Below are 7057 nucleotides of genomic sequence, written 5' to 3'. Positions count from 1 at the left end.
AGAGAGAGAGAGAGAGAGAGAGAGAGAGAGAGAGAGAGAGAGAACGAGACAGAGAGAAAGAGAAGAGACGGAAAGAAAATAATACCAGTAACGGAGAGAAAGACGAGAGATTTCGATCTCGGATTCCGTGAGCGGGACAACTCTGAGATCTGTGGAGCAGAGCTATCGAGCCGAAGCTATTCTCTTTTTCGTGACGATTACCGAATTTTATCGAGAATGATACCGCTTAGCCTATCGGAGACGACATAATTACCGTCGCGACGAGGCGTGAGTGACCGGTGTCTGAGACAAGCCAACAACGAGACAGAGCGAGGCGGTCGCAAGAGACATTCGTCACGGAGACGAGAAACTGGACGCGGAGCACCGGACCGCAGGCCTAAGGTAGAGGCGAGGAGGAGTGCGATTATTGTAAGGCCTCCCACTAGTTTTTGATTTCGTGTAGTCGTAATATCGCATTGTTGAAGCCATCGCACGTAGAGTGGCCGCGCGAAGAACGGAAAAGAAATCCGAGGTCGCGAGCGATCTCGCCTATCGTACCGACGCGAGAACGTGGCGAGATTTAAGAAACAAGACTCGAATCGAGTGGGTATCGAGTCGAATAAAGATTGTTACCGATAGATTGACTTAGTTCTTTTCTCGGCCTTATTACTCCCAGTGAAAAATCCATCCCATCTCCGACTCTAATTAAAGTAAAGCTATTGGTCCCGTGAGGTCCTGTCACCACTGACGATATTGGTGCAGACATATTGTCACGAGTGTTTTAGTGAGGAGGTACGGCCTTTATCGTACCTGGCGCCCAATAATTAGTATCGTTCGGATTCGTAAACGGTGACGGGAACTGGCGGAAATTTGTCCACGCGGTGGGTAGGCGACTATCCGTCTTACTTAATAAGAAAAGACGTCACAGTACATATATATATTCTGAGGGGCGTAGCCCCACAATTACACGGCTAAAGACAGCCATCTTTTTTTATTAAAATCTCGGAAACTGTAAGTGATCGCCATATAACCGTGTTCATATTATTAAGAAAAAGTGTGTATTTATAAAACAAATAAAATATATCAAATATAATAGAAACATACGCATGCACTGCAAGCTCGCTCGGGAGGGCGGGCGAGCCCGTGTGCGGGTGAACAGTGTGTGCGTATATTATCTTTTTTTATTAATATTCGCGCATATTCATATACTCTTTACCATATTTCTATATACATTGTGTGCAAAAATTACTTTCAACTTCTAAAATTTTTTTATTAATAACTTTTTAACAAACAATAAGCGCCGATATTGGTCAATAGCATTGACCTCCCTGAGGGTCAAGGTCAATATCAAGATTATTCGGAAATCATTTGGAGCTGACTGTGTAATTGTAAACCTTTACCTTATAATTTTTAAGGTTTTCTCTGGTGAGAAACTTAAACCGAAAACATCTTTTGGATCATTGTCCGTCGCCTTCCCAGATAGCATAGAAATGAACAGAAGTTCCTAGAGAATTCATTTTAATAAATAGATAAAGAATTAGAAAATGAATACCCGAAGAATTCTTGAAGAATTAACCACAGTAAGTTCGTCTTGAAATATTCCTTAGGATTTTATTATAGCGAATACTTCGCAACTTAATTCCTAGAACACTTTAAGAATTTATGAGAAATTAGGGCTAAGGCAGAGAACGAGACGTAAGCGTCATAATCGTAGATGTAAAATAAGGCAGAGAAAAATGTCAGCGTGAGGCTAATAGCCTTTCATGATTTACGTTCACGTTTTTCTCTGATTTATTTTATGTCTACGACTATGACGCTTATGTCTCGTTTATTTGCCTTAGCCCTTACAAATGTTTTGTTTATAGCAATTACTTTTTGCGCCTATATTCAGTACATGCCAGTGAGTGTATAATAATTAATTTACATATTTACATATAAATTGTTTAATTTATTGTTATTCGTAGTTATTTATATTTTGTGGAATTAATTATATAGTTTTATATAATAAGGCAAAAAGAGAGAATTGATGTTAAAATAACTTTTAGTATATAAAATTTTCATCTGTATCAATAATAAATTTATGCGAAGTATATTTTATCCTTAAGTTTGTATTCATGTTTCTAAAATCCATATATAGTTCTAACAAACTCAATCGCATTATTTGAAAGCTATTTATTTTTGGATTTTGAATTACATATTTGAAAGTGCGCTTTACTTACATTTGAAGCTCAGTTAGAACAGTATATATAACAATATAACAGTTATAACAGTTATAACAGTATAGTATCCAGTGTGACGACTTTTATTATCGATAGTAGCGGACAGTCGCCTGTCCGCGTCGTCGGCAAATTACCGCGGTCCCCGGATATCGTCCCGAACCCACCAACTCAAGTTGGGCGCCAGGTGCGGTAAGGCCGCACCTCCTCACTAATTATTATTCGCCAAAATCTCTAAATTATCGTCCGTCTTTGATATCGCGGGGACAGAACGGGACCGGTAGCTCTTTTTTAATTTTAGTCGGAGTAAGGATGGGTTTATTCGCTGTAGGTGGATGCCGAAGAAAAAGAAGGCAATCGTACGTTCGGTATAGATCTTTATTAGATCGGTACATGCGTTTTCCGGGCGCTATTCATTATCTCGCACGCGTCGATACGTTCGCTAATTACACTCTGCATGCGATATACTCGGGACGACAGTTTCACGACAACGAAAGAAAATGCAAGCGAATGAGAGGTCTTACAATTGGTCGGACTCTTCCTCGCCTTCCCTCCGGGCCGGTCTCCTCGCTTGTCGATGATCGCCTCCCCTTCGCTATCGCCGCTCCGTGACCGCGCTCCGCCGCTAGGAGGTCCCTGACCGTGGTCACTCACACCCGAGAAGTCCCGCGAGAGGCACTCGTCTAGCAGCGTGCTCTAAACAAACATCGCCAGCGGCAACCGAAATCGGAGCGGTAACACGTTCTTATGTACGAGAGTAAGTACCGTTCCACGTACCATTTAAACGGCGACTTTCCTTGAGGCCGATGACGTTTCTTCTTTCTTCTTGCTCTCTCGGTGTCCTATGGTCCCTGCCCTTCGTGGTCGGCGAGGAGAGTTGGGGCACATTTTTTTAGGGCGCGCTGACCATCCCACTTGCGGGACCGCATTCGCTTCGCTACCCCCCCTCTACGCTCGACCGATACGACCGCGGAAGGCTGTCGCTTTTAATCACAAAAATATCTGGGAGCGCTATGCACCCCCTCCCTTTCCGGAGTGCGCGAAATCATACGGACGGAGCTCTCTCGCCCTTGTGACGGGCGCCCTTCGGCTGCCACGTCACACTAGCGAAAAATGATTCGTTGATTGACATCAAAATGACATCAAATAGACATTGAAATCGTCAAACCGACGTCAATTTGATATCATTTTAACGTCAATCAACGAATCATTTTTCACTAGGTATATAGATGTCACAAACATGAAGTCTTAAATAACTCAGTGGAAAGAGCGGTTATCTGGCAAGCGAAAGATCCGAGTTTGATCCCAGTCGAGTCTGATGTTTTTCATCTCATATGGCATTAAAAGTGGACATCTACAGATACACACAAGAGCAGCACCCCCGGCCAAAGTTTCTGATCTTTCTTTCGTGTAGACATAATAAAATTTATTAAATCCGAAGAAATCTTTTTGAGTTGAAGTAATTCTATATGAATACTCTAAGAAGTTCTGAGGAACTCCAATCATGGTGCATGTAACTTCCTAAATCATTCTTATAGTATTCTTCCACGAATTCTTAAGGAAATACAATTCAGGAAAGGTGAAAACTTTAGGAACACTTAAAGAATTCATCGTGCTATCTGGGTTAGATCCCAGATAGCACAAGATGTCCTATGGACGTCCATTTTATGTCCATTTTAAGTCCGCACGTCCATGAACATGAAATGGACGTCCATCGTATATCCGATTTTGGACTCATCAAGACGTCCACATTAGGACGTCCATATGATGTCCAATGTTGGACGTCAATGGTTATTATCCAAAAATTGTAATAGTGAATTTGATTGCTTGCACTAGTGCGCACTGAGTGTGCTTTAAGGTGTATTTATAGTTTGTTCGTATATACATATATTTATGTATATACATGTATACGTGCGTGTGTGCGCGCGCGCGTATGTGTGTGTGTGTGTGTGTGTGTGTGCATATATAGGCGTCGCAACGACGCGACCGTTAAGTGGAACGCTCCCTGAGTGCAGCTATAAAGAACAAACTTAACCTCTATCAGTTGCCCACGGTTCTGTAACATCGAGAAACGATTGTTGTTCCGAATATTGAGTATAAAATTTCCCGTGCGCACCTATCAATATAAATAAATTGGTAAGTAGACTTCATTGTAATTGTAAATGTGTGTATAATAACTTTACTTCAGTATAGAAAGAAAATCCGATAGATGATATGCATATGCAAGTTACATCTTTATGTTGTAGGTATCACGCAGATTGTACAATTCGATTATTCGGTGAGTATTATGAATAATATAATTCACTGTGATTTCCTTTGTAATTTACTTTGATGTATAGTTACTGTTCCATTATATATAATGCCCAAAGTAAATAGAAAATATTATAAACGAGCCAAACAGATAGCTGATGCACCTATTAATAGCGTTGAATATATTTGTGATGCATCTTCAGTTTTAAGTACTGACTCAAGTAATATATTATCAGTAGAGCTTCAGAGACATGAACGCGTAAATACAATTAATTTTAATAAAGAATTAGATGAAATTTTATCAGACACAAATGATGAAGAAAATTACAACGATAATTATGAATTAATAAATAACGAAGAAACTCTTTATAGGAAGGAAGACAATGATACAGATAGCTATATTAATGATGTTAGTGCAGTTTATCACAATGTTTTAAATAATGTGGAATATGAGAATGGTAATGTAAGTTTTACTTCATAGTTGCAAGGATGGGCTATTAAACATAGAATAACTTATGTCATCTTAAATGAATTGTTAGAATATATAAAACCTAGATATCCAGAAGTCCCAAAAAATGCTTGTACATTGTTAGGTACTGTAAGGAAGGTACATGCAGATAATGTTACGGGCGTTATTATCATTTTGGTATAAGTAGTTGCGTAGAAAATCTTCTACAAAATTCGCAGCATTATTTTCAAAATATGCAGTTAATTGAAATTATCATAAATATTGATGGCTTGCCTTTGTCTAAAAGTTCAGGGAGTCAGGTGTATCCTATCTTATGTAGTTTGGCTACCAATTATACCAACGTTGGCATTATTGGGATTTATCATGGATATCAAAAACTGCAGATGCCAATAATTTTTTACAAAACTTTGTAAAAGAAGCCCAAAATTTAATAAATCATGGTATAACAGTTAATGGAATAATATATCCATTTAAAATTAAAGCTTTTATTTGTGACGTACCAGCAAAATGTTTTATAAGATATACAAAAGGGCATTCAGGTTTTTATTCGTGCACAAAATGTGAAGCTAAAGGCAAATATTATCTGAATAAAGTGTGTTTCCCTTAGACATTTCCAATGTAAGAACAGATAAAAACTTCAGGCTAAAATCACAGCCAAATCACCACACAGGTACATTGATATTGGAATTGATTCCAAATATAGATACAGTGTATGATTTCCCATCAAATCCTATGTACTTACTTTTCTTGGGAGAGGTTAAAAAACTTGTTCTTTCATGGTGTTACGGAAAACCCGGTGCTAAATTATCATCGCAACAAAGATTAATTATATCGACATTGTTAGAAGAGCAAAAACATAATATACCATGCGAGTTTAATAGAAAACCACGACCTTTATTAGAAAGTAAAAGGTGGAAAGCCACAGAATATAGGACATTTTTATTATATACAGGGCCGCTTGTATTAAAATCTGTACTTAATCATGATAAATATTTAAATTTTATAACTTTACATGCAGCTATCACTATTTTATCTAGTATAAAGTATATTGAAGTGCATTTCGATTATGCAAAATTATTATTACGATATTATATTCAAACATTAATTATTCTGTACGGTAAAGAGAATGCATCGCATAATACGCATAATTTATTACATCTTTTTAGATGATGTGAAAAGATTTGGATTACTGCAAAATTTCAGTGCTTTTCCATTTGAAAATTATATGTAATCTATCTTAAAAATGATACGTAAAAATGACAAGCCTTTGGAGCAAATTGTTTGTCGGATAAGCGAACAAAACAATTACATTAATTTTAATTCACATTTGAAACGATGTAATGAACCTCAACTATTAAATCCACACTCAAATGGCCCGCTTATTAATTGTCACAATTATAATCAATTTAGTAAGGTCGTGTTTGAAAAATTCTTATTAACAAATAAAGAACCAAATAATTATTGTTGTTTGCTGGGTGAAAGTATTGTTATTATCTTGAATTTTGCTTCTAATAACAAGAATACTATTGTAATTGGAAAAAAGTACAAGAAACTTACGGATTTCTATACGGAACCTTGCAAATCTTCAAAATTACATATTTATGAAGTATGTGATCTCGGCAATTTACAAATGTGGAACCTGGATCGAATCGCAAATAAATGTGTTAGATTACATTACAAAGAGACACATATTATTTTTCCTTTGCTACACTCACAATTATAAATTATTAGTTTCCCTTGGTACTGTATATCTAATAAAGTATATGCAAATATGTAAAATATGTAAATATGTAAAAATATGTAAAATATGGAAATATGTAAAAATTTAAGTACATACATTTATATATAATATCAATAGAATAACTACTTATGCTTTTTATCATAGCTTCCAATGTCAAAATATTTAATAGTAAACGCGTTAAAAAAAATACATTACCCACTGTGTAAATAGTAAACGTTACATATTAGCAGGGTTGGGAACGTTACTTTTTAAAAGTAACGCGTTACCGTTACCGTTACTTGCGGTAAAAAGTAACTCGTTACCGTTACTCGTTACTGATTCTAAAAAATAACGCGTTACCGTTATTTGAAAAGTAACGATTAAAAAATCGTTACTTTCCGTTACTTTTGTAAAAAAAAAAGT

Source organism: Odontomachus brunneus, unplaced genomic scaffold (genome assembly GCF_010583005.1).
Source record: "Odontomachus brunneus isolate Ranch 3 - 2012 unplaced genomic scaffold, Obru_v1 Obru_scaffold_244, whole genome shotgun sequence".
NCBI lineage: Eukaryota > Metazoa > Arthropoda > Insecta > Hymenoptera > Formicidae > Odontomachus > Odontomachus brunneus.
Note: the sequence above shows the minus strand (reverse complement) of the source record.